We start from the raw sequence: 10,357 nt of genomic DNA, 5'->3' as shown, positions 1-10,357 counted from the left end.
TCCATTTGCCTGGAATATCTTTTTCCATCCCCTCACTTTCAGTCTGTATGTGTCCCTAGGTCTGAAGTGGGTCTCTTGTAGACAGCATATATATGGGTCTTGTTTTTGTATCCATTCAGCCAGGCTGTGTCTTTTGGTGGGAGCATTTAATCCATTTACATTTAAGGTAATTATCGATATGTATATTCCTATTACCATTTACTTAATTGTTTCAGGTTTGTTCTTGTAGGTCTTTTCCTTCTCTTGTGTTTCTTGCCTAGAGAAGTTCCTTTAGCATTTGTTGTAAAGCTGGTTTGGTGGTGCTGAACTCTCTCTTTTTCCCTTGCTGCTTTCAATAATTTTTTTTGTCTTTAATTTTTGCCAATTTGATTACTATGTGTCTCGGCATGTTTCTCCTTGGGTTTATCCTGTATGGGACTCTCTGTGCTTTTTTCTCAGGTCCTTTCTCTCTCTCTTCTCCTTCTGGGACCCCTGTAATGCAAATGTTGTTGCATTTAGTGTTGTCCCAGAGGTCTCTTAGGCTGTCTTCATTTGTTTTCATTCTTCTTTATTCTTTTCCGCAGCCGTGAATTCCACCATTCTGTCTTCCAGGTCACTTATTCGTTCTTCTGTCTCAGTTATTCTGCTATTGATTCCTTCTAGTGTAGTTTTCATTTCAGTTATTGTATTGTTCATCTCTGTTTGTTTGTTCTTTAATTCTTGTAGGTCTTTGTTAAACATTTCTTGCATCTTCTTGATCTTTGCCTCCATTGTTTTTCCGAGGTCCTGGATCATCTTCACTATCATTATTCTGAATTCTTTTTCTGGAAGGTTGCCTATCTCCACTTATTTAGTTGTTTTTCTAGGGTTTTATCTTGTTCCTTCATCTGGTACATAGCCCTCTGCCTTTTCATCATGTCTATCTTTCTGTGAATGTGGTTTTTGTTCCACAGGCTGCAGGATTGTAGTTCTTCTTTCTTCTTCTCTCTGCCCTCTGGTGGATGAGGCTATCTAAGAGGCTTGATGGGGTGGACTGGTGGTGCGTAGAGCTGACTGTTGCTCTGGTGGGCAGAGCTCAGTAAAACTTTAATCCACTTGAATGTTGATGGGTGGGGCTGGGTTCCCTTCCTGTTGGTTGTTTGGCCTGAGGCAACCCAACACTGGAGCCTACCTGGGCTCTTTGTTGGGGCTAGTGGCGGACTCTGGGAGGGCTTACGCCAAGGAGTACTTCCCAGAACTTCTGCTGCCAGTATCCCTGTGCCCTTGGTGAGCCACAGCCAACCCCCACCTCTGCAGGAGGCCCTCCAACACTAGCAGGTAGGTCTGGTTCAGTCTCCCCTGGGGTCACTGCTCCTTCCCCTGGGTCCTGATGCACACACTACTTTGTGTGTGCCCTTCAAGAGTGGAGTCTCTGTTTCCCCCAGTCCTATCAAAGTCCTGCAGTCAATTCCCACTAGGCTTCAAAGTCTGATTCTCTAGGAATTCCTCTTCTCGTTGCCGGGCCCCCAGGTTGGAAAGCCTGACGTGGGGCCCAGAACTTTCACTCCAGTGGGTGGACTTCTGTGGCATAAGTGTTCTCCAGTCTGTGAGTCACCCACCCAGCAGTTATGGGATTTGATTTTACTGTGATTGTGCCCCTCCTGCCGTCTCATTGTGGCTTCTCCTTTGTCTTTGGCTGTGGGGTATCTTTTTTGGTGAATATCTTTTTCCATCCCCTCACTTTCAGTCTGGTGAGTTCTTTTTTGGTGAGTCTTCCTGTCAGTGATTGTCCAGCAGCTAGTTGTGATTCTGGTGTTCTCGCAAGAGGGAGTGAGCGCACATCCTTCTACTCCACCATCTTGGTTCCTGTCCTCTATACAGTTATTCTTAAAGTCTCTTTATGAAAAAAAAGTGTCCTTTTTTCCTACCATTATGTCCTATCTGTGAATATTCATGAGTTAAAACTTCCTATGTGTCACACACAGGCACTAGGTATAGGAGACTATTCACTACAATTTCATGGAGATATTTGATTTTTCCGAAAGGTTTGAATCATACCAGGTACAAGGCTTAATTAACATACAAATAAAACCTTCCCTCTACCTTATTTTCCAATTAAATTTTAAAAATTACAGAGCAGATTTCTTGTTATCTTTTTATAGAAGCATATGAGGCAAATGTGACTATTTTAAATCCCTCCCTTTCAAAAACTTGCTTTTAACGTACTCTTTCTAAGGTTTTATAAGAGTCAAAAAAGGACTTTGGATTCTTTACCCCTGTCTCATCTTCCCTTTGTGACCTTGCCCTTGTCTGTTAATAACGTTTCGTGGACTGGGAAAGTAGTGTGCCTACATGCGGGCCTGGTGGGAGTTGGTCTAAAGCAGCAACTGGCAGTGTTTTAGCGACACTGAGTCAGCATGGTGATGGTCAGACAGCGAGGAGCATCTTTATTTCTGCTTACTGTGCTCTCAGCGTCCTTAATCCTTCGGCTTCCTGCATTGCTTTGCCGATAACTGTGTCCCCATTTCTGTCTCTGCTGTTTCGCCACCTTTTCCACTGTCTTTCCTTATAGAACTACATTCTCAGATGCTCCCTATCCCTTACCTATCCCATCTAGAACATAATTGCCACGAGTAGTGACTACAACGAATAAAGGCATCTACAAAAGCAATAGTTTCCTCCAGTCCAAATTGTATGCAGATTGTAACTGGCCAGCAGACTGAACTGGAGGACCTCTGACATCATCGTAAGATGATCTGTCTTGATTCCAAGAAACAAAAAGCACTCTATTCGTATGCCTAAATGTAATAACTTATGGAAACTCTTTTGGCACAGAAAAAACTTTCTCATAGAATGTGTCTTGATTTTCTACTCAAGGAAACAACTGTCCAGTAACAACCCTAAGGAGAACACCACTCCAGACTGGGTCCATTACTCACTAACACTTTCCACATCCTTTTCCAAAGAGCCTGGTGATCCCACCAAGAACAAGGTAGGTGCTCTGTCCTTGGAGCAAGAAATTGTCTTCTGAGCCTGAATGCTACCATTGCAACTGCTTCTAACGCAAAGCCAGATAGACAGACAGAAAACTGGGCTGTGCAAGACCAGGGTCAGAGACTGTCGGAGTTTGTACTATGACAGGTCGAGTTGAAGTGGGTGTAGTATGATCAAAAGAGGTTCAGTTTATGCCTATTCAATAAATTAGGAGTTTGGGATTAGCAGATACAAACTACTATATATAATATAAAATAGATAACAAGGTCCTACCTATAGTACAGGGAACTATAGTCTATCTTGTAATAAGCTACAATGGAAAAGAATCTGAAAAAGTATGTATGTATGTATCTGAATCACTTTGCTGTACACCAGAAACTAACACAACATTGTAAATCAACGATACTTCAGTAAAATTAAATTTAAAAAAAAATTTTAGTAAATGAATAAAAGGCATTCAAAACGAGGAGAATCTTTTCACAGAATTCCTGTAACTAAGTATAAAGCCAACAGCTTGAAGGGTGCAGGCAGGGGTCAGGTGCAGGGATAAGGGTTCATTCATAGAAGGTGGGTGAGAGCTGCTACTCAGCCCTTCCTTTGTCACCTCAAGGCTGTTTTATTAGGTATTAAGTGGTGGCTTTCACAGCAGGGCAATTTAAAGGTACCATCTGGCCTATGAAATCAAATAAATGTATTAGGTATCTGTTTTTCGCATGGTGCTATATTATGAAATATACAGAAGTGGTAAGATTGGAAAAAATCAAGCTACAGTGTTACATACCATTTTTATGAAGACACACCAAACACTAAGCCGATAACAAATACATAATTTAAAATACTAAATGGTAAAGATTGTAGATGAACTCTGTAGTTTTGTATTTGGACTGAGAAGGATGAGATTAAGACTGTTTCCCCGAGTGTTCTAGAAGCCTTCTTGGATGGGAGTGGTCTCAGAAGGATGTGAAGAAGATGGCTTGGCCGGCTGAGAAGAGAAGGGGCATCCTCGGTATCAGGTCCAGATGGGAGCAGGTGTAGATAAAGGAGGCGGGATACACAGCCCGGATGGTGAAGAAGCTGATCGCAAGAGCCTTCTGCGGGTGCCGGGCAGGGCCCGGGCCTTCATGCAGACATTGGCGAAGACTGTCTCACTGAGCGTCAGGTTCTCTATTTGTACAAGCAGTTAAGCATTCCTACGACAGATGACAAGGTCCTCAGGGCTTTAAAAACACACTTTGGAAATGAGGCCGGCACTGAGCCTGAGGTCGCCAGTCCCTACTGACCTTTCCTCCCCTGCCCCCATTTCTCAAAGCACAAAACCCAGCGAGGCTGTAACCTTGCCTCGATGGGGAAGGGTGGCACCAGCTGTTCCTCGGAATGACATTGCAACGGGAATGGAAGACATGCATGAAAAGGAATTTCAAGAGAAACACAACTTAGGTTGCCTGGGCGCTGGCAGATCTCTTACTGGCACAGTACATGCTGTCTGTGTCACTGCAGTTGGATCCTGGCTGATTCTCACAAGAAGAAAAAATGTTCCACAAAGGAAAGGTGAATTCACGGAAAGATTCCTGTTCAAGAGGCCCTCGGGAGAATCAGCAGAGCCGTTTTGAAAGAACGAACAAAGCTGAAAGAGTGGCTCCTCAGGCCTATTCTCCAGCTTCTAGGTGAAGAAGTTTGCTTCTGCTACTTAGTTTTCCCAGTTAGGTGAAATTGGACTGCTTTGCCTAAAAGAATTCAGGACAGTGTAAAAATCAGTATCATTATTTAGAAATAATAAAAAATATTTTATAACACCTATTTACAAAAAGTTCCATGTGTTCAGAACCATTTAGGTGGATAGTTTTCTATCCTTGAACCATCAAAGAACCTTTCCATTATCTCCCCCATATTTCCCTGAAATGTTCTGAAAACTTTCCCTTAGCAAACAATTTGAGCAGTTATCTGTTTTTCATTCATCCAAGACACGTCTTTGGAGCTGAGAGATAGATGGTATTAGCAAGCAATAGATAGTATCATGGCATAGGATTATCACTGTACAGGGACTTCCCCGGTGGCGCAGTGGTTAAGAATCCACCTGCCAATGCAGGAGACACAGATGTGAGCCCTGGTCCGGGAAGATCCCACATGCTGCGGAGCAACTAAGCCCGTGCGCCACAACTACTGAGCCTGTGCTCTAGAGCCCGTGAGCCACAACTACTGAGCCTGTGCTCTAGAGCCCGTGAGCCACAGCTGCTGAGCCTGCGTGCTGCAACTACTGAAGCCCGTGCTCCTAGAACCCGTGCTGCAAAAAGAGGAGCCACCGTAATGAGAAGCCCGCGCACCGCAACGAAGAGTAGCCCCCGCTCACCGCAACTAGAGAAAGCCTGGGCGCAGCAACGAAGACCCAACGCAGCCAAGAATAAAATAAATAAATAAAATACTGATGAATTACAAATATATATATATATATATATATATATATATCTCAGTCTATAGTTCCAGGCGGGTTCACAAAATCAAAAACAAAACCTTGCCATTTTATGTTAACCTGTGAAGTCTTGTCCTAGTGAAATGTATTTTTGGAAAGATTTTTTTTCAATAGCTCAGTGACATATTTAAGACAACTCTAAGGACCACTAATTCCAGAAGCCTCAAGGTGGGAAACACAGCTTTAGAAGGAAATATTTACATGAGAATATGTTACAAAGGGAGGGTGGGGTAAGGACCACGTAGTGGCAGATTGACCTGAGTCCCGTTCAATACAAAGCAAGTGTTTGCCGAATTTCTTCTGTACGCGAAGGCACAGAGCTGAGCAAGATCCAGCCTCCAGAAGGCTGTACAAAGGCGATGGACTTGAGGAAGTATTTGATTCAAGTAAGAAGATTTAGACTTTTCTGTGACCTGTGATGCTGACAATCTCTCATGACCAGAACAAAATCCCAGCTAAAGCCCGGCAATGGATGGGTAGCCTCCTGAGGTTCCCTGCAGGACTAACACGTGAGGTCCTGTTCCATATACACAGCTACAGTTACTACTACTACTGCTTTTCCTGTCTTCCCAGAAGAAGCAGAGTTCCTCCTATGTCCGAGTCTGAGAATTGGCTCAATTTCATGCTACACGCAATGAATCCTCATTCATCGTGGCCTCTACATTTGCAAATTCTCCTGCTTGCTAAAATGTATTTGTAACTCCAAAATAATAAAGCATTTACAAAAGCAATAGTCTCATCAACTCCAAGTTGCGTGGATATTGTAACCGACCCTCAGGATGAAAGGGGGGCCCTTTGGCACCGTCTTGGGCATCATTTGTGCACATGCACAGAGCAGCGGAAAACTGAGTCGCCGGACACACACACACACTCCCAGCTGAGAGATGAAGGGTGACCCTCCACCTTCTGGTCTCAGCTCCACTAACATAAACAAGTGTCCTTTTCAAGGTCTATTTCCTGCCACATGTTTTACATTTTTGTGCTTTTTCTTGGTGATTTTGCCGTTTAAAATGCCCCCCAAGTGTAGTGCTGCAAGGCTATCTGGGATTCGTAAGTGCAAGGAAGGTGTGATGTGCCTTATGGAGAAATACAGGTGTTAGATGAGCTTTGTCCTCTTAGGCATCAGTTGCGGCGCTGCTGGTCATGAGTTCAATGTTAATGAGTCAACAATCTGTATTAAATAAGGAGTTTTTAGAAAGAAACACACATAAGAAAGGTTATGTATTGACTGGCTGATGAAAATGTGATGAGAGGCTTGCAGGATTTGCTAACTCAGGGCCCACAGCACCAGAGTCGACTGTCTGCCTGTCTTCTCTCTCAGGCAGGAGAGCATGACGAGCTCTCTGCGGATGCCTCTGGCACATGGAGAATGAAACCCAGAACACAGTGTCCAAGAAGCACGCAGATCCTTTCTGGAGACGTCGAGGGATGAAGCAGAAACCGTGCGGTTTCGGTGTGACACCTGTGTTAGTGGGTCTCTCCCTCCCTCTGTGTTCTCTTCCGCTTTCTATCCTTCTTTCCTTTTCTTTCTTTATGGTGAAGTCCTGGTTCCTTGTTATCTGCTCCTCTGTGCTCAAAGCTCTCAGCATGGCAGTCTGGCATCAGAGATGGGAACCCAGTTAAACAAATCTGCCTCAAAGACTGCCTCCCTGATTTACTTGCCATGGCTCGTCCCCAGGCCTATTAGCTACCCTCGGAAGCGTGTTTCCTCATCTGTAAGCTAGGAAACATTAATAATAGTATCTACCTCACTTCGTAGTTGGGAGGATTAAAGAAGAAAGCGCACACGACCTGGCATATAATCATTCTATAAATATATGCTGCTATTATCCTTCCTTCCTTTCTTCCTTCCTGTCTGACCTTTCTCCTCTTTTCCTTCTTTCCTTTCACTGGATTGTAGGGACACGAAGTCACTTACCTCACCGTGTCCTCAGGCAGCGTGCAGCCCAATTGAGTTGGGACGAGAACTCAGGGTAAGTCGCAGGACCAGTCTGCACACAGGAAGGTACACAGTCAGTGCAGAATACGATGCACATAGATGGCTGTGGACGTCAAAACAGAAACATGAGCAATGCATTGGGCCGAGAGGGATGTAGAGCCCCTTGGGAGCAGACGGCCTGGCCCTTTCTCTCTCTGGCATGGAGTGCGTATCCCCTGGAGCTTTCATCCTTCTCCATGGGCAAGCACGAATCTCCTGGCAGACACACACCGCCACCTGTGCCAGGAGCGGCAACAAATCCAAAGGTCGGGGAGGCAGGTGAGAGTGTCAGGAGGAAGTCACAGGGTAGGTGACTAACCCTGTTTTTGAGTGGAGCAGGAAGGACTCTCACATTTTTATCGGGTGAATCTGGACTTCGGACATAACGATAGTATGAAGTAGTTCGGGGATTTAAAGTCTGCTGCCCCCGGAGCAGGAGCATAGAATTTGCCCCTGTGATGCTTTCGTCCCTGGTTCATCTCTGAGGATCTCCTGTCCGTGAGCCGATCAGCTGTGTGCTGTTGTGCAGATGACTCACTGAGGCCGGAGAATTAAATACTGGCAAAGGATTCAGTTCCAGGACGGTTAGGGAAGACGTCCCGGGGATGAGAGAAGGGAATGTGAACTCAGAAATCCCTGGTCCACTGCCTCGGCTCTGCGTGTGTGGTGATGGTGAAGTAGGGAGGGGGCAAGGGAGCAAGTTCATCTCTTTGTTCTTTTTTAAAACCCCCTAGGCCACCTTGTCTGGTGTAGCACATTGGACATTTACTCTTCTGTGCAAATTTTCTTTTATTGTGAAATACTTCACACATACAGAGAAGCTAGGAGAATTAGATAACAAATCCTCATTTCTCTACTACCTATATTTGTGCAATCTAACATTTTGCTGTGTTTGCTTCGGGTCTCTCTTAAGACGTACAACATCAAAGATACGGTTGAACCCTTGTCCCTTTTGCCCCTCCTGCATTCTGTGCTCCTCCTTATGTCAGCTATTTCTCAGTAACAAACCACCTGGAAACGTAGTGGCTGAAACAATAAGCCCTTATTACTCATGACTCCTTGGTCACCTCGGCTGCTCTGGTCTTACCTGGGCTCAGTTTTCAGATCCGCTTCAGTAGGTCAGGTGGGCGGCTCTGATGATCTTGGCTTGTCTTTCTCGGGTGTTTGGAGGTCAGCTGGCTGTAGGCTGGAATAGGCTGACCTCAGCTGGGACACTTGGACTGTCCTTCACTGGGTCTCATCCTCCAGGAGGCTGGCCCCAACTTGCTCACGCGCGTCAGCAGATCGGAAAAGACAGTGGGATGGTGCGATGCCTCTGAGGCCTAGACTCAGGACTGACACACATCACTTGTCTACCACATTCCGTTGGTTAAAGCAAGTCCCAAAGCCATCGCATATTCTAGGAGTGAGGTAATAGGTTCCCAGTTTTGATGAGAAGTGCTACTAAAGTCCCATAACAAAAAGCATGGACACAGGATGGGGAGAAAATTTGGGAATATTTCTGCTACCAATGTATCCGTCTTTCCTCAGTAGTGATTGCTGTCTTAACTTTGATGTTCTTCATTCTCCTGAGTTTATTTATAGTTTTAGTGCATATCTGTATAGTGTACATCCATGTCTATATAGTGTAGCCATAAACTGTGTCGTATTGAGATGTGCCGAAGGTGTCATACTGAAAGCATTTTCTTCTGCATGTCACTCAACAACTTGCTTTTGTTAAACCCCATATCATGCTTTTGAGATTTAACCATACTGATACAGATAGAGCCACTTCATTCATTTTAGCTGCTATATACTATTTTGTTTGTTTGTTTGTTTGTTTTTGCGGTACGCGGGCCTCCCTCTGCTGCGGCCTCTCCCGTTGCGGAGCACAGGCTCCGGACGCGCAGGCCCAGGGGCCGTGGCTCACGGGCCCAGCAGCTCCGCGGCACGCGGGATCCTCCCGGACCGGGGCGCGAACCCGGTTCCCCTGCATCGGCAGGCGGACGCGCAACCGCTGCGCCACCAGGGAAGCCCTGCTATATACTATTTTTGAGTACTCTGAATTATATGCTTACGGTCCAGTTTGTTTATTTGTTTATTCTGCTCCTGATGGACAGTGAGGCGCTTTGCATTGAGCATGCACGTTAGCTTCTCCAGGGTGTATCTCTGTGAGTGGAATTGCTGGATTCCAGAGTATTAACAACTTCAAATTTGTTAGTTCCAAATTTAACTCCCAAGTGCTTGTCCCAAATTCCCCTTCCACTGACAGTATATGAACACTCCTTTTTTTCTCCGTATCCTCGTAGAAACCAGGCAAGAACTTTCAGAAATTTTACTTTTTTGCCATTCCAGTAAGAAATAGTGCCATTTGGTTTTGCGTTTCTGTTGTCACTGGTGATGTTGTGTAGCATAGCGTGTTTGTTGGCCATTTTGATTTCCCTGGTCATGAACTGTTTGAGTTATTTTTGAGGAACCTCCAGACTGTTTTCCACAGTGACTGCACCTGTTTGCATTCTCACCAACCGTGCACAAGGGTTCCCTTTTCTACACATCTTTGCCAACACTTGTCGTCTCTTGTCTTTTTGATAATAGCCATTCTAACAGGTGTGAAGTGATATCTCATTGCACTTTTGATTTGCATTTCCCTGATTATTAGTGATATTGAGCATCTTTTCATGTACCTATTGGCTATTTGTATGTCTCTTTGGAAAAATGCCTATTCAGTTCCTCTGCCGATTTTTTAATTGAGTTGTTTCTTTGTTTGTTTGTTTTTGTTATTGAGTTGTATGAGTTCCTTATATATTTTGGATATTAACCCCTTATCAGATACATGCTTTGCAAATATTTTCTCCCATTCCATACATAGGTTGCGTTTTCATTTTGTTGATGGTTTTCTTTGCTATTCAGAAGCTCTTTAGTTTGGAATAGTCCCACTTGTTTATTTTTGCTTTTGTTGCCTTTCTTTTAGTATCAAATCC

At 44.6% G+C, this 10,357-nt stretch overlaps 1 long non-coding RNA gene across 1 annotated transcript; it reads left to right on the top strand.

The window, feature by feature from the left end:
• Positions 1 to 323: 323 nt before the first annotated feature.
• LOC114486462 (uncharacterized) lies at positions 324 to 10,122 on the top strand. Its single transcript, XR_008617658.1, has 3 exons — positions 324 to 2,950; positions 6,741 to 6,872; positions 7,320 to 10,122. It is a non-coding gene; the product is annotated as an uncharacterized lncRNA (long non-coding RNA).
• Positions 10,123 to 10,357: the final 235 nt, after the last annotated feature.

Source organism: Physeter macrocephalus, chromosome 6 (assembly GCF_002837175.3).
Source record: "Physeter macrocephalus isolate SW-GA chromosome 6, ASM283717v5, whole genome shotgun sequence".
In the NCBI taxonomy this organism is placed as follows: domain Eukaryota; kingdom Metazoa; phylum Chordata; class Mammalia; order Artiodactyla; family Physeteridae; genus Physeter; species Physeter macrocephalus.
This window is presented reverse-complemented; position numbering and strand designations above follow the sequence as displayed.